This window comes from Harpia harpyja, chromosome Z, assembly GCF_026419915.1.
Source record: "Harpia harpyja isolate bHarHar1 chromosome Z, bHarHar1 primary haplotype, whole genome shotgun sequence".
NCBI lineage: Eukaryota > Metazoa > Chordata > Aves > Accipitriformes > Accipitridae > Harpia > Harpia harpyja.
In genome coordinates, this window is record NC_068969.1 from 106,647,621 (window position 1) to 106,665,544 (window position 17,924).

Consider the following 17,924-nt stretch of genomic DNA (forward strand, 5'->3'; position numbering starts at 1 on the left):
ACCGGAGAGCAAAAAGGAAAGGCAGCTTTCAGAGATGCTCCTAAAATAGCTGCTCTCAGAAATGCTACGGCACACCTGGCACAATTACCAAGGACGTACTTGCATATGTTTAGACCAACTGGACCACTAAACACCCTGCCATCATTTCAAGCCTCGCAAGGCAATAAGAGCTCTCTCCCAGCATGCCAGGGAAACGCAGAGCACTGCCGGCATCCTTTCAGCACGGGAGGATGACATGGGAGCCATGTGTATGGCCATAAGCTGGGAAATGTTTCCAGGTGCTGCAATGCGAACAGCCGCGTGTTGAACCACTAACGCAGTCCCTGCCATGGGGCAAAGCCTCAGCACAGACCAGAGCCTGCTCCCACAGAGCAGTTTGGATGCAATAATCCTATTTTGGAGGTTAAAGGAGACGTGGAAGAGTGTGGATGCTCTAGTCTCTGCTAGAGAGCAAACACAAGCATGTTTAATTTACTAGTGCAAATGCCAGCAGAGAGACTTTATAATACAGTCCCATGCTGACCATGCTTCAAGATGAGAGATGCCACCATCTCTCCGTGCTTAGCGCAGCAAATGAGTGGAGCACATTGGCACAAGAGGTTTCCTAATGGCATGCCACCTCACTACGCAACCTGTCAAGCCGACACAGGCTTAAGCAGTGGATCTTAGTTGGCAATAGAGGGGGAAGTGAATACTCAGCTGTGATAAATATTTAACGTGCTTTTAGTCCTGAAGAAGTGTAGCACTGAGGCCATCATCCTGTAAGTGAAAACCAAGGCTGATTAATGGGGGAAGGTACTCCCATTTATGGGAGGTTAGGATCAATCCCAATTCTCAGCTATTTGTTGAATCTTTAATGCACTTTTTCGAGAGCAGAGTTCCTTGGTGAAGGGCAGCATCCTAATAAGGTTGCTTTAACGGCATGGATGTTAAGGGGATATAAATAAAAGCCCCCTGTGAAAAATAAACAATGAGATGAAAAAGGAAGGTTTCATGTGGTCACTGCATTTGGCTGGCTCAGAAAAAAAAAAATTTGAGGTCTTCTCTCTTCTTTAGAGGATGGTTTTACTTCTTTCAGAGATTGTCCTGTCATCTCACATCTGAGCTCAAGGTTACCCCCAGACCCTCCTCTATGCCAGGCCAAAGACAAGCTGCTACTTTGGGGAGGAGGGAGTGCTGGTGCCAGCCCAACACCCCGTGTTTGATCTTTCCACATCCTTCACTCCATGCTAGAAAGGTCTCCACCTTCTTCCACACCTCAGCCTTCTTCTCAGACCTGCGGTTTCACCATCTCATGCTCTACCTCTTCCTTCTCTGAGCAAGGTGGCCCCATACCACCTTCCATCTCACCAGCCAAGACAAATCCCCTGCCTCTGCAGTTGTATCAGCATCAACCACACCCCCTCTCGTGCTCTCAAACACCCCCCTTCACTTCTCCTTTCTCCAGAGCACCTAGGGTGAACAGACAGCTTGCAAGGCATTTCCCAGGGGTGCATCCCTCTTGGTCACTTTTGGCTCTTCCATCACATCACCCTCCTGCATCCCCCTGCTCCCATGCTCGCTTTCCCTAATAAATCCCTTTTTGCTTTTCTCTGCCTCACCATCCAGTAGGACCGGCCCTGCCGCCTGCAATCAAAACTCTCCCTGCACATCTCTGCTCGCTGGCCATCCCTCCCTTGCTGGCAAGCAGCACAGAAGCAAGACCACAGACACGAGCCTTGTAACGAAGACAAAGAGCCACATATTCTTGCCACCCCTCTCCATCTGCCTGTGCCTTCCTGGTTGCATTATGCCTCATGTTGTTTCTTGTCTGAATCTAAACATCAGCTCCTTCCCAGCCATGCCGTTCCCCTCGCCTACACCCTTTGCCAGGGATGATGAGACTATGGGAGGTGCAAAAAGGCAGGGGTGAAAAGTGAGCCAGGAAAGGTGACAGCAAAAGGCAGTGAGGTAGAAAGCGCGTTTGCAGCAAGGAAGATCAAAGACTCTGGAGCCAAGCGCAGGTTCCCATTCAAGAGTGGGGCTGGCGCACCCCTGCTGAGCCACTACAGCTCCATCGAACCACCAGCTGGAACAGAGTCAGTTGTCTGAGGTGAGAAAGGGCACTGGCTTCTCCCCGCGGTGACAGCAACTGGGCAACAAGAAGGCAATACCAACCCCAGGCAGGAGCCCAGAGTCTCCCTGGCCCCCAAAGCCTTTTCTCCTCCAAACATCAAGGGGACCAACCTTCAAAATCCATTCTCTCCATCCAGCCCTGGGTCTGCTGTGATGGTCCTTAGAGGCCCCCCCCCAAAATGAGACTGACCCAAAAGCAGGCAGCATAGTTGGACAACCTCCCTCCAGGGCTGCAAGTGCAGAAACTGGAAGAGTGAGGCAGAGGGCTGCACCCTCTCACTGTTGTACACACACACTATACATCCCTTGTATTCCCACCAGCCAGGCTAGACCACTAACCATGTACCAGGATCAATCAGCATCTCTCCCCCTACAAGCCATCTCCACTGTAATTGTCTTTCCTCATCCACTGTTGTGAACAGGGACTAGCAGTAAAGACACCAGGCTAAGCCTTTGCTGCAGATTAACCTGCACATTGTCCTCAGTGACAATGCAAGTGCCAGACGTCTGTCCTTGCCCTGTGACAGGCCTCAAACATGCTTCCCTGTGTTGCCATAAGACTTTCAGAGAGATGCTATGAGACACGCTCCTCTACCCAACCTTAGCAAGCTGTCCCAGGCACTCCTTGAGCTCCCAGCAAAAATGCAAGGAAGCAGAAGTATTCTGCTGTGTCCCTACAAGCTGGCAGAGACAGAAGCTGCTATGCAACCTGATGGTATTAGGGGAAAGATGGGCACCAGACAAACAGCTGCATCCCAAGGGGGACAGCATCACACCCGATGCCCCTGTGGGACTTTGCATATCCACTGCCAAGCAGCACAGACAGATTCACCGCATGGCAATGCCAAGCAGAGGAAGGATGCTCCCAGCCCAGGGCAGGCACAACCAAGTCCTAGTCTGCAGCCAAACTGCCCAGGTGCTCTGGCTTCTCGCCCCAAACCAGGAGACCCTTTGGCAGAGCCACGTGTTTGGGAAGACGATGCCTGTGCAAGCGTTAGAGACAGAGCTGCTTTTGTTTACAGGCCGCTGGCAATGGCGCTGTGCACCCCACATCCTCCCCCAGCCAGAAGCGAGCTCCAAGAAAGGAAATTACACGAGCCAGAAGGTTTGATGGAATGAGCCCATTGGGCGGCTTGAAGATAGCTATTAATGGAGAGCTTTCTCTAATTGCTTTTGTATAATCTGGGGCTGCTAGGCGGAACTGGGTAATAAATGAAATCCAATTACATTTTCTCTCAGTATTTATTTTATTAAGTAGAATTCATCAGCTGATGAAGGGCCCCTCGAGGTAATAGCTCATGACCTAGTGGAAGGTACTTTTTTTATTATTATTATTTTCCCCACTCGGGGAAGCAGATAATTCAGTTCCCCAGTAAATGCAGACTGCTCCCTCTGCATTGTGGCAAGAGTGACAGGTCCCAGGGCAGGGGGGATCCCACACAGTGCCCAGCACCCACAATGTCCTTCCAAGCAGGACCCCTGCTCTGACTGCTGGAGTCCTAATGAGCACAACGGGTGATTGAACCTCAGCTTCAGAGTGGCAGCCAAAACAGAGATGGATCTACAGTGTGCAGCTTGCATGGTGTGCTCCAGAGGGATGCAGCAGGGATTAGTCCCACTGGGGCTGCAGCAAGAATCAGTCTCAGTCTGTGTCTGCTTCCCTGGAGCCTGTAGATTTTGGTGCCAGCACTGCTTCCCTGGCATGGATGTCCCATGTGGGGCTCAGACTTTGGGCTCGGTACAGGAGTATGACTGAACAGGCTGTGAACACCAGCAACTCAGATCCATCATACCCAGCCCTGTGCTCCAGCACATCCATAAGGACCAGCCTTGTATCGCTCTGCAACGCGGCACCTCAACCACTACTTGCTGGTGGCTTGAGACCCAGTTGCTGGTGGTATAGACACAGTTGCTTCCCTGAATGCCCAGCGAGGCCACCAACAGCATTGGTCTTGCTCAGAGGTGCCCAGCCAAGCCTTGTGCCACCGTTTGCAAGGTGATGCCAGCAGGCAAGGCATGCCAGGGGTGTCTGGTGGTGGCACTGCTGGAGCACAGATCCCAGCCCCTGGCACACAGTGGCTTCTCTGGGCTGTGGAAGGCAGCAAAACCCAGTGTGGGTCAAGGAGGGGTTGCTTCAAGTGTATCCATCTGAGCTCCAGCCAGTGTCCCTGTGGAGCAGGGGTGGCCACCACGGTGCAAGCCCCTTCCTCCTCCTCCTCCCTCCACATCAAAAAGCAGCAATGGGGCTGGGGTTTGCCACATAACAGTGGCGTCTGGTGCAGCATTGCTGCGATTGGGGATCTTGCGATCGACTGCTGGGCTTTTCACCATCCTGCTTCCCATCCAGATATTGACTAATGTTCGCCCCTTGCTCCCAAACCCAGCGCCAACAGCCACGGCTCGCCCAGCATTCACTGCCATCTTGTCATACAAGCAATTTATCACCTGCCAGTGAGTGCTCATTACAGACGACAGACTCCAGTGTCCATTAATTAATGGGAAATACTTAGAGAGGCATATACACACGCACAAATCTGTCTGCGATGTTTCCTACGGCACCTACCACGGGCGTATCCACGAGCTGCAAAGAGCAAGCACAGGCTCCAGGAGCTGCAGCATGGTAGCTAGCAGCAGCCAGCCTCAAAACAAAGAAGAATCAACACTACAGGGGAAAGAAACAGCCATGGAGGTGACAGAGTGGCATTGTTTTATTCCTGAATTAATAAGAAACTACTCAGTTTAAGGGATCAAAAAAAAGATGACGATTCAAGAAAAGGGGGGCAAGCAAGCCATGCCCCAGCTGCTGAGGCTTTGGGGTGAAGGTTACTCCATAGGACACCTCCAAAGGGCTTGCACACTCTTCTTCCACAGAAACAGCTAATGTTTTGCCTAACCTTGCACAGGGGATGAGGCGTTGTTGGTTACTGTCATCCCCCCCAAGCCTTCCAAGGGTCCAGCGAGGCAGGATAAGCCCAGTCCCCCTGTGCAGGAGCAAACCCAGAGGTGCAAGAGCTGCCCCTTCCACAGCCTTACACGTCCCAGCCCCCAGCTTAGCAGCACCGCACAAACGCCCACCAGCGCCTGAGCCTTGACACCGCTGGGTGAACTAAAAATAAATGAAGTACGGGTTCGCAGCCAGTCAGCGCCAGGTTTAAGAAGTGCCATGTTCGCTGCTTCACTGCAGAAGCCAGGCACAGAGGGCGAGGAAAAAGGGTTTCAGAGGGATCTTCTGAAACTCGGCTGGCTTTTTGATTTGGGAAGAAAACCTAAAACCGGTTTGAAAGGAGATCTAAACATTGTGTCAAAACCCAGCGCTTGATCTTTTTCAGAAGTGGGCTTTCACTTTCTTCTGCTGAGGCTATTCGCCAAGCACAACACAGAAACACAAGCTATTCCCGTTGATCCAAAACTATTTTTCACCAAATAAGCCATTCATCTGAAATCTTTTTGCCCAGCTCTGCTGTAGGAGAAGCTATCTGCTCATGGCAGCCCAGGATTTATGCTCAAATGAGCATTTGTGACTAACAGACAGACTAGATTCATAGTGAAATGCAGCATCAATAAATCAGTCAATCACTTCTCCTGCCCTCAGCACCGGGCTGAAGTCTCAAGTAACTACTCAGCACTTTGTCAACCTTTACTCCAGCAAAGTCTGGGTAAGAGACCTCAGGATTTAGCCTATTGATTGCTTACTATTGTTTGTGATGCCCTGCGTGCGTTAGACATGCTCCCTTCAAGCAAGATTAAATACCTGGCTTACGGCATTGCGTTCAAGGGAAATTATCTTTTACAAGCACGGGAATGGACAAGTCAAATTGCCTTGTGCAATGGTCCATCATGGTGCAAAGGTGACCTGAATCCCCTCCATCTTGCTGCCAGGAAGGGTGGCACATGGCAGTGCCGGCTCTCCCTAGGGCTGGTGTAGCGAGCCCTGTGGCTGTAGTACATTTCTGCTAGTTAAATGCAATTTTAGCTGTGGCTCCAGAGTCTCTGAGGCTCTCAGCTCCTCCGGTAGTGTTTTGTTGCAAGAACAATAGAGTGACAGCTCCCCAGCAGCTTTGAGTAGCATCTCCAGCTCAAAGGCAGCCTTAATACCTCCGCCGATCTCGAGCCTTTCAGTTTTTACATTCGTTTGAAGTTAAGCTGATCTAACTTGGGTGAGTGGGCGCAGACGGAGTCACTCAACCAAAGCCAAAGCATGTCGCAGCAGGGCTGCTGCAGACACTTGGCAGCAAAGCAGACGCCCCTCCGCCCAAGGACTGGTGCTTGTCCCCCACACACCATCATGTATATTGAATGTATTAATATAGATGGACATAATGACCATCCTGTCCCACCAAAGGGCAAGCCTGGGATATTTCCTCCCCCCGCAGCCATGAAGCAAGGAAATATAACAACCATTTGCAAGGCAGAACACCTCTTATTAACCCTCTGAATGCTGCCTGCCCCCCACCCCCCCAGCACCTCCCTCCCTCTACCAAGGAGGCAGAAAAATTGATGCCACTAGCCTTCAGCCTCCAGATCCAAGCCTGATGTCCAAACAAAGCCAGGAGATGACCCAACCGTCCCTGCAGCACATAGGCAGAGCGCTGAAAACCAAGCCGAGAAAACAAGACTCCAAATAACTTTCTCGCGGGAGTCACAGTGCTCCTGGGATTTGCCCAGAGCAGCCCCAACTCCAGTACCGCTGGTGCCATGGTTGGGATGACAACAAGACCTCAGCCAGCCCAGGATGAGAGTCTGCTAGCTCTCCCACCTCTGGGGAGCTGGATCTATCTGCTCTGTATGGCACAGGTTGCTTCAGGGTTTTACTGATTGCCAGTGCAGAGGCAAGCACAGGGACCCCACCTCCTCCCCAAGCACCCCTACTAAGGGCTGAACATTGCTAGGGATGGAGGGTGCGTAGAAGGATGATGAAGTCTCACTTTCTAAGCATGCTTCTTCCTGCTGACACCACCCAGCATACAGGGAAAAACCTTCAGCAACTAAAAACCTGCAATTCCCCCTGCAAAACACAGCCTGCAGCAGCACCCAGCAACTTTGCGGGGGGGGGGGGGGGGGAAGAGATATCAAGGATTTACAGCATCCAAACTCAGACCACCTGCCACTCTCTCAAGCCCACGGCATGCCCATGCACAGGAGACGGCACACTGATTCCCAGGCTTCACCCACGCATCCCCCTGCAAGGCAAGCTGATTTCTGACGCTTGTCCCGCCTCCCGCCTTGTTTTATTTCTGCCTGGTGCCCGACCTCCCCCTCTCCTCTGGGTACTTTTCCTGCTGCCGTTTGTTCCTGTCCTTTACAACTCTGCCTGCTGTCACTCGTGTAACCTTGTCTGTTTGGTAATTTGTGGCAATAAAGTGTCACTGTGGGGAAAAAATACAGCGTCGCAGCGGCATATAAATCTCTGATCCATAAATTGTGCTGGCCCCCACGTGCATGCCCCTCCTTTTCAATGTAAAGTGCAACAATTTAGGGCAAGAGGAAGCAAAAAGAGCTGGTAATATGTGATCTTACTGAAGGGCAGCCCTGAGCCGTCCTCGTTAGGGGCTGTAACAAATGCTGAGGGGCTGGTGTGTGCTGTAAATTGCCCTGAAGACATGGGGCCTCAGTTCAGGCTTCCTAGACCTATCCAGAGCTTAAAAAGAGTCATCCTAAAGGGAAAAATAATGCAGTAAACATTGTTAAGGGGTGCCATCAGCACTGTACTCCCTCTCCTCTATAAACAGCCTTCCTGGTGCTGAGCAAACATGACCCTGGGAGCACCATGGCCATGGAAGGGATCCAGGTGTGTGCAGCTGAGCCCCTCGCTCCTCTTCCCACCCAGATGTGGGATCCTGCCCATCTCCATCGCAGCTGAACAGCTCCTCCCACGGATCCCCACCAGCACCCACTCTCCTTCGGCATTAAGGGAGCCATGAGGAGGCAGGTCTGCACGTTGCCCCTCTCCATCTGATGCAGCAGGTCCCGGCTTTACGCAGCCATATGCCCACCTCCAGGCTGACAACAGTTCCCCGTGGCTCAGAGCCAGGACTCAGCGGGGCAGCTCCCAGCCCAGGCAAATGCACCCCACATTTGTGGCCCCGCGATCCTCAGCTCTGCTGCACAGAGCATGGGGCATCCACCACCGTGGTCCTGCAGGAGCCACGAGACCTGCAGCAGCCATGACACCATCTGAAATGGTTTCAGAGGGAGTAAGTCCCTCCTGCTGATGGTTATTTCTTTTAATTGGAAAACACTGCTTGCCTCCATAGGAGCCCTCCTTTACTGAATGATCATCTCTGTCACGCTGCAGCTCAGCATCCTGGGCCAGCTGTAAAAAGTCACCCCCAGCACTACTGCTGCCTCTCTCCTGAGCCACAGCTCCTGTGCCAGACCCAGCAGACAGTCCCTTTCCTACACCCACAGTCCTTGGCACGTTGGGCTCTCATCCACCACCCGTCACACAGAACAGCAGGAAGCCTTGCATTAAAGCCTTCTCCTGACACTAACATCTTTCTTGACATCTATGGCCCACCTGAGCAGCTAAGTAACACTCCCGTGAATATAAACAAGCGGGGAAAAGTGCATTCACTAGACAGATAGCTTGGGGAAGTGTCATCACCTGTTGAAAGCCCATATGTGGTTTTGTAACAAAGGTATTTGCTTCCTGTCTTGCCCACTCATCAGAGGAATATATGAGCGAAGCTAAGCAGCACCCTGGAGACGGACTAAAACCAAGCGGAGAGCAAGAGATGCTCAGAGCGCTCGGCAGGAGCCATGCAGACGAACACATTATGAACACCCTGGGGAGGAGAAATCTCCCTTCTCCCAGGCTTGGGAATGGCACAGAGCCAGAAGCCATCATACAACTATCCTGCACCTGATCAAGAGGATGTGTTAAAAAAAAAAAAAAAAATTAAAAAAAATTTTAAAAAGTCAGGTCTTGGTCCCCATACCTGCCCATGGACAACTCCTTCCCTCCTGCAGCCACAGTCCACTGAAGCCTACAAAAAATGCACTTATTGTGAAATATCCAGCCCATTGCCATGGTGTCACGCAGGGCTTAGGCATAGGGACACCCACTCTATGCCAGCGTGGGTCCTGGCAGGCAGCGAGCCCTGCATGAGCCCTGCACAAAGGGGGCCAACAGCAGGCTGGGCTGCGGGACCAGTGGCACAGCCAGCAGCTCATGCAGCACTTGGACCACATCAAGACATTGCTCCTAGCTTTGGGAGCCCCAAGACAAGACACATGTTGATTAACTGGAGCTAATTCAGCAGGGGCCACTGAGATGGTCAGGGGAGTTGTTGAGAAGACTGAGCCAGGCTCTCCACAACAATACATAGCAAGAGGATGAGTCACAGCAGGCACCAGCTGAAACAGAAGGTCCCCACTGGATGCAGGGAGAAACTTTGCCCCCCTCGAGAGCCCACCAGCACTGCAACAGTGGCCCTAACAGAGTATGCTCTTTCCATACACAGGGGCTTTCAGGAGCAGGCTGGACAAAGCCCTGAGCAGCCATGTCCAGTCTCAGCCTCCCGCTCAGGACAGAGCCTCTGCTGGACATGAGACCTCTGAGTTGCCTTCCAAACTGGATGGTTTTGCAAGTCTGTTGTGAAAAACTGTGGCTGCAATGTCACATCAGGCCACTGCTTCCTAGGGTCATAACTGAGGGAAAACCACCACAGCACCTTTAACACCACCACTCAAAGCTAGGCAGAACGAAGCCTTTGCCCTTCTCCTGTTCCCAGTTTCATGACTATTGTGACAAAGCAATGTATGGAAGCAAATGAAGTGCAACTCTATCATACGAGCACAGGCACTCCTTCATGCCAGGAACTGAATCTAGAGTTGGTGACCCATTTCATCCCACCCTTTCCACCATCCCATCAAAAAACATACACTCACTGAAGATGTATGTGCGCATACACTGCAAGACCTGTGCTAATGTGGCCTGAGGAACCACTCCAAACATGCAGTTTGCATAGCTGGTACTGATTCAAATGTCCTTGACGGTATTTGATGAAGGAGGAAAATGCATGAGATGCAACATGGCAGTGGCCACATGTTGCTGCTTGGGAGGTTTAGGGTAAACAGAAGGAAAAACCTCTTTGCTGGGAGGGTGGCATGACTGAGGGCCAGGTACCCTGGGAGATGGGGGATGTCCTTGCTTAAGCTGTGAACACTCAGCTAAACAGCCACACTGATCTGATGTAGCGTTGGTGGCATTTCTGCTCTGGAGACCTCCGAGGTCCCTGTGGGTCTATGAAGATGCAAGAACAAGATGAGGGATTGCTGGCCAGACCTTATCTTGGTCACTGACCCCACAAGCACCTACAAGAACTCCCAGCCACTTCATTTGTCCCATCTGTTTTGGGTTTGTGTGCCGGGGTTTTGGTAGTGGCGGAGGGGCCGCAGGGCCGGCTCCTGTGAGAAGGTGCCAGAAGCTTCCCCGGCTCCAAGTCGGACCTGCTGCTGGCCAAGGCTGAGCCCATCAGCGATGGTGGTAGTGCCTCTGGGAGAACGGATTTAAGAAGGGGAACCTGCGGTGAGTAGGGGATTGGAATGTGAGAGAAACAGGAGACTGGAATGTGAGAGAAACCCCTGTGCAGATACCGAGGTCAGTGAGGAAGGAGGGGAGGAGGAGCGCCGGAGGAGGGGATGCCCCCGCAGCCCGTGGTGAGGCGGCAGACTGTCCCCCCCCAGCCCAGGGAGGGGAGCGGGGGAGCAGATGCCCCCAAGATGGCCGCGACTCCATGGGAAACCCCGCGCTGGAGCAGTCTGTGACTGAAGATCGGCCCGCGGAAAGGACCCACGCCAGGGAAGTTTGTGAGGAACTGCAGCCCACAGAAAGGACTCACGTTGGAGAAGTTCGTGGAGGACTGCCTCCTGTGGGACGGACCCCACGGTGGAGCAGGGGATGAGTGAGGAGTCCTCCCCCTGAGGAGGAAGGAGCGGCAGAGACAAGGTGTGAGGAACCGACCCCAACCACCATTCCCCGTCCCCCTGCACTGCTGGAGGGCAGGAGGGAGAGAGAACCGGGACTGAAGCTGCGCCGGGGAAGAAGGGAAGGGTGGGGGCAAGGTGTTTTAAGATCTGGTTTTACTTCCCATTATCCTGTTTTGATTTGATTTGCAGCAAACTAAATTGATTTTGTTTTTTCCCAAGTTGAGTCTGTTTTCCCGTGCCCATAACTGGTGAGTGATCCTTCCCTGTCCTCGTCTCGACCCACAAGCTTTTTGTTATATTTTCTCCTCCTCATCCCACCAGCAGGGAGGAGTGAGCGAGCTGCTGCGTGGTGCTTTGCTGCCAGCTGGGCCTAAACCACCACACCATCCAAAAAGCAGGTCCCTACTTGAAGGAAGGACAGATCCCGGCTCGAAGCAGTACCACAGTGCGCTGTACCTGGACAGGACGCACCTAAGCCAGAAGGTAGAACAGCTTCCTTCAGACCCAAACACTGCTAAACACTCAAAAACTGCATAATCAAGTGACAGCAGCAGAGCTTTGGCAAGACATCTGTCCATCTATAAATAGAGCCCAACCGTGTGTCCTTATCACAGGGCTTTGATGCGTTTGGGGAGAGTATTTTTTTCCCCTTTGCCGCCAAGTCCCAGGCAGCACAGATAATGGGCTTGAATCGATCCAGCTCAAGTATTACTAAACTTCCTACCACCGTGGCAGCACGCCAGCCTCAAATAGGACAAGAGAACATGTGTCTGTTCAGAGCCAACCACAAGGAGCAGGCAGAAAATTGCTTTAGACTTTAAAAAAAACAGGTGCTTTTTGCAGATTTGTAGATCAATCTACAATGTATTTTAGAGGTTTAAGAAAGTCAATAGAAACAAGATGTATCATTGCTGCACAAGAACCCAAGAATTTGTATTTCTATTTATGGTGCTACTAGCACTGCAACCGCGGGCTCATTGTCCTGCTGCTCCCTGCCACAGTCCCACATCATGACTTCTCTGGCAGCAAAGTCGAAGGAGGGGGCTCCGTCCCCTGCTGCAGTTCACCACTCTGTTGGTTTTGCCAGCACAACTTAGCCCTGGGGCTGGTTGGGGTCTGAGATACCCTAAAAGTGTCACCACTGCACCTTGTGCCTTGCTTGCAGCAAGAGGATGCAGGGACAGCTGGCAGCATCCAGGCTGACCTCCCACAAACTGGAGCTCATCTCTGCAGGTCTCCATCCATGTGGGCTCAGTACACAAGTTCACTCAAGACTCTTGGGATGCTCCAGGCAGTGCTGAGACAATCCCTTGGGATTTGTTGCTCAACCTGGTGCTGCTGCAGAACCACACAGGGCAGCAGCCTGCCCTCTGCAATCTCATCCCCAGGGATGTGACAAGCCGGTCCTCTCCCGCAGACACGTCTGCCGTGTACCTGCCATACCTCCTGCACCATCGTGGCATGACTTGGAGAGGCCTTGCACAGACCCCCTTCCAAGCCCCCTGCCCCTGCCAGCTCCGCTGCACAGCACTGCAAAGCATATTCAGAATTTTTCTTCCCCTTTTTTATTAGTATTAAATGAGCCACATGACATGCCTTATCAAACCAGACCTAAATCATGCCTGCCCCTCCCTAGATCCTGTGTAATGCACCAGCCATTAAACATGCAATTAGGCTGCAATTGCATATCTGTAAGAGGCTCTCACCGGCTGTCCATCGCTCATGGGCAGGACAACTCGCATCCCTCTGACGGAGCCTGTCCTAATGAGCCACCAGGAAGCAGATCCCACTGGAACTGGCCACATCCATTTCCCAGCTTCCACAAGGCACAAAAAGCATCTCCTGGCTTCCACCCTCTGCCTCAGAGGGGGAAGGATAACGTGTGTGTCTGGACTGGAAAGAGTTGGCCGCACACCCTTGGTGAACAGGCAAAGCCCCCGTGCTGTGGGATGCCCAGCTCCAGCCATCCTTCTGCCCCAGAGCCCAGCTGGGCATGGGAAAACAGGTCAGGCTGCAACATGGGAAGCAGAAACTGGCTTTCTACCCTCCCTACAAGGCTAAGACTTCTGCAAACACCTGCTACACATCCCAGCCGAACCCCATCGATGCTCCCTTTGGGAGCAAACCTGGGCGAGGAAGCCCACGGGCCGTGACACAGGGCAGGGACCAGTGGCTGAGGCACCAAGGCCGGTAGGAGTACCAGCCTGCCGTTGCTTCTCCAGCCCCCTTCCCATCTCTCTGCCAGGCTCGAGCTACTCCAACAGCACATCAACGGGGCTGGACTTTTATTCCTCCGCTGCCGCGTACGAGAAGGTGCCAGGGGACATATCATTCAGCAAAGCCGAGGAAGAAACAAGCAGCGTTAACCGTTAGCATGTGTGTACGGAGACCCCTCATAAACTCTTTTTTCCCTTGCTCCCATCTGCTTTGCTCTGGGCCACTAAATCCAATTCAGCAGCGCTCAGAGCTTGTACCGAAGCTGCGACACATTTGTCAGATCCCTGACTAGACCCATGGCTAATTTTACAATGCTAATTTATCTCACTGTATTATACCGCTTTCATTTCATCCCCCTGGATCCCATTACTGCCAGTGTACCTTGTAGCCAGCATGTAACAGTAATTGGTATTATTAGCGACGTACCCTCATCGAGCTGCTCTATTTGCAGAGCTGCGAGGAGTCCCATGGGTGGGTCGGTCCATAACGAGGATGGGGAGGGAAGGGGTCCTTATCCCACAGCACTCCATGGATGACACCACCGGGCAATGCTGAGGGCAGCGTTTTGCTGCTGCAGAGCATCTCTGCATGCCCAGACCCCAGCCCGCTCCCCACTGTGGCTGCATCAGGTGCTGCCCATGACTGCGGTCCCTTAACTTTGAGCTTTTAACTCCACAGCCCACGTTCAGCCTTGCACACAGGGAGCATTTCTCTCCTTGCCTGTGGCTTCAGAGGATACAGGACTCTGCCAAACCAGGGTGAAAGGGGCTGCAAAACACCCCTGGGAAGCACAATGTGGGGGAAGAGGGCAGGGGAGCTGCACAGGGAAAATTCATGACACTTTATGCTATTTTTGCCAACAGTTTCTCCTCTTGAGTGTAAGCTATTGCTTTTTCAAGATCAACATAATTAAAGCCACTCAGTTTTAGCTAAGTGGGAGGCTGTACTAGTCAAACAGTGACAATTCCCACTTAAGATGTCCTTGCCTGGCATTTAGAGACTTGTTAAATTTTAATTCATCATTTTCATTTCTCAAGCACAGCACCAGCAAGCATCGGTTCCCCAGCATGGCTCCACAGGGTCTGCGTCCCTAGATGGGGCAGCCCCATCCACAGGCCCCTCCCCTGCTCCACCATGGTCCCCATGGCTTGAAGAAGATGACCCCAAACCTCTCCTCAAGCAACACTATGTTATCACTATGTTATCCCATACAAAGAACACATGCAACGCGTCTCAGAGATGGAGCAACCCCTTGACTGTGGCTGCTGATAGTGGTGGTCTCCCAAGGGGATGCAGCCCTTTTTCAGCAGAGCAGAGCCCAGGGAAGTTCATCACATCTATGATGCTGCAGCCTCCAGTGCAGGAAAGCAGAAAGAACACTCAGCAGAGCTGAGAGCTTGAGGTTGTGCTTGTCTGTGAGAGGTGGCACCTCACCTCCCACCACAAAGCAGGGCTGGGTAATACTTACCTGCTCCAGAGTAGTTCAGCCATCATGGAATCTCTGCTACCCCAGTCAGACCACACATCCCTGAGCTGCCCTAAGGGCTTCCAAGTGGAAGGGCTCTCTATGGAGAAGCCTCCCATGTACAGTGCACGTCATCTGCATTTTCCAAGCTGTTCACACAAACCTGTCCCTCTACAACCTAAATAACCACTGTCAGTATCTGCCCTCTTTGCACAGTGGCCATGGGGCTGCTCACACACCAGAGCCAGGAACAGCCTTTTGCCACACTTTAATAAACGCCGTCCTAGTCAAAAGACATATGGCCTGCAGCTCAACCACAGCCATGTGGCCCAGAGCACACCAAATGAGGACAAACCAGATGAGCAAGTGTTTTAACCCACATCTTACCTCTCAACCAGTCTAGAGTCCTTGGGGTGTCCCCAATTTTTCATCCACGTCTGGGGGATTCTTCTGGCTGCTTGACCAATCCTCGCCGCTCAGATCTGGGGTTTTCTTCAACAAAACAGAAGAGACAACCTGTCAGGTTACCAGGTGGAGCTCCACCATCGCTTCAGGTTTAGAAAACAACCAAGGGAGGAGGGCATCTGTTTTCCAGCCCTGACAGCTGGGGGTAACCGGTGTAAACATGAGGCTAGTTTAGATGAAGAGCCCTCCCACATGAGCGTCACAGTCCAGCCCCAAAGCATGCATTTGCTTAAATATTTTGATTTAGAGACTTGAAAGGGGAGAGGGGAAAAAAAAATACTGCAGCTTGGGGCATCTCTGATCTTCTTTAAAGACAGACAGCAATGCTCCCCAGCCAAAACAGCGTAACAGCACTAAAACGTCAGCCCAGCACCAAGGCATTTGCCCACGAGGTCTTGCACTGCCTAAGCCCTAATCCCGCAAAGCCTCACACACGTGTTAAACCACGCAGGGAGAGGCCAATCCGACTGAACCTGGGAGTGTAAAGAGGAAAGCACGCACATATGGCTTTGCAGCATGGACACTGAGGACTGGAAACAGGAGAGAGACTTTCTGTGCTATGTGTGACATGCTGCCTAGTGAGGTGGAGTCTGAGGCATTACTGTAACCAGCCGTGCCTTCAGTTATAGCAGCAAATACGCTTTTTTTGTGCTAGACAAACAAATTATCAGTCAAGATCTGCGCTCATTATCTAGCTCTTGTGGCTGAGCTTGTGTTGTTCTCCCCCTCCTTTTTAAACAGTTTGAGGAAAAAAACGTCTTATGGTTCTGCTTTATTAAAAACGAAAATAGGAGCCAAACTCCGCTGGCAAGAGGTAAGTCTGGGAGTCACTCCTGCGGAGCCGCTTTCCCACTGGTGACAGTGACTCCACGCCTGGAACACCATGTGCTTTAGTCAGCACCCGACCCCAAGTCTATGAGCTTCTCCAAAGCCCTCCCCGGGACCCCACCCAAAGCCCAGGTGAGTCAGCCGGAGGATGCTACAGAAAACCCAAACTACAACTCCCACCCACCCCCCCACCACCTACAAAACCTCAATAAACAAATAAACTCCCCCAAACTCTGCTGGGTGTCTGATGGAGAAACCCTCATTTGCAAAGCGCTGGGAAATAATTAAAAAGTTTTCCCAGAGCTTAAAAGGAGGGAAGCGGACCGTTTGTCATGCCGGCAGCCATGGTGTGCCGCAATTTATCATGCTTGTCAGGTGTCAGCCAACAAAGAAATTTAACTCCAGCTGCCCCAAGCCCAACACCCGCAACGCCCCATCACTCAAAAGCTGCTCTGCCAGGCACCCCAGAGCTGACAAGTGACTGGCAAGAAGGGGAGAGGGCTCCTCCCCACCAAGCCTCCCCTTGCTTTGCAATGCCAATGTAACTTTTTTTTTTTTTTTTTTTTTTTTACTCGCAGATGAAGTGGAACAGAAGAGACCAGACTACAGCAAGCGGCAAGGCTCATTCGTCACTACCTGCCAGAGACCTGCCTGGGCTGTCGCTCCAGCTTGGCAGGGGTATGACAAGAGAGATGGGTTTAGCACTGAGCACCCTTGGGGAGGTTTTTGCAGCATCCTCTGCGCAAGCCATAAGGACGTAGCTCTTGCAGGGACAGTGTGTTATGCTGGGTACAAAGTGCAAAATCCCGATGCCTTTGCTGAGAGATGTCCCTGGAACCTGCTCATATGGAAAGGACTGACACCCCCTGACACCTCTGTGCCTCATCCTGATGAGATGAGCCAGCCCTGCCACAGGTCCAGCAGCCCAGCTTTCCCCGTGGAAGTCGAAGCATGGATTTGTTTTTTAAGAACCCCAGATTGAGGTCAAATTGGGTTTTGGAGGAGCTCAGCACGCCCAAAGTAGGTCACCAGCTGAAAGACCTGGCTCAGGGCATGAGCTCCCACTGAGCCAGCGGTAAGATCTGTGAGCTAGACTGCCCCAAAAAGAGGGGACAGCCTTGACCACAGCTCAGGTAAAGAGCAAGTATCACCAGCCATAGAGCAGGGACAAGTCCTGCAGCAGGTCCCTGCAGGAGGGTTTGCACCAGTCTTGAGCTCACCCCACATCACCAGGACTTCAGGTCCCAGCAATGCCACAGTCGGGACACTTCACCAAGGTGACACCTGCTTTATAGGGCCTGACTGGGCTGCCCCCAGAAATACTCTTGGCAATTTCTGTAGCAACAAGCTGAGTTAGGAGAAACCTGCAATCGTTGCAATGCAAAAGCAGTAACTGTTCAAACAAGTCCCTTGAAAACCCTGAAGGAAGCACCCATTGCATGCTGTATGTCTCACATGACACATCTGCATGCTACAGCAAGGGCTAAGGGGTAACTGAACCACTTCTTGCAAAAAAAACCCAAAAGCCAAATACACAGCATTTGCCAAAAATCCTTCTACCCAGCACAAGGCAGGGCTATGTCGATCAGGGATCAATGAGTTTTACTTGTACCAACAGAAGGGGCCCACAGTTTCCCAGTGGCAAGGCATCCCATGCAAGAGCTGGGGCGTAGGTTTTGCACTCACATGTGCTCAAAGCAGCACAGTTCCTGATGTGGGAGCAGAGCGGCTGCTACCTCCCTGCACACGCCATATATAATACACCCACACAGCAGTGTTTTTCAGAGGCTCACAACTTGGTGCACGGAAAGTGGATTTTCATGGCATCAGCAACAAGCAGATGCTTGACACCTGGCTGAAAATTTTCCCCATAACTATCAGACCCGCTCTCACAGCGCGAAGA

At 52.1% G+C, this 17,924-nt stretch overlaps 1 protein-coding gene across 3 annotated transcripts in view; it reads right to left on the reverse strand.

Moving 5' to 3' along the window:
- Positions 1 to 17,924, reverse strand: part of CNTFR (ciliary neurotrophic factor receptor) — a 212,765-nt gene that overhangs the window by 143,457 nt on the left and 51,384 nt on the right. For 2 of the 3 annotated variants that reach the window (XM_052778588.1, XM_052778589.1), the window contains exon 2: positions 15,116 to 15,220. The gene's annotated coding sequence lies outside the window, so the exon portion shown is untranslated. Of the gene's footprint in view, positions 1 to 15,108; positions 15,221 to 17,924 lie in introns of all 3 variants that reach the window. The other variant, XM_052778590.1, reaches the window with a different exon arrangement.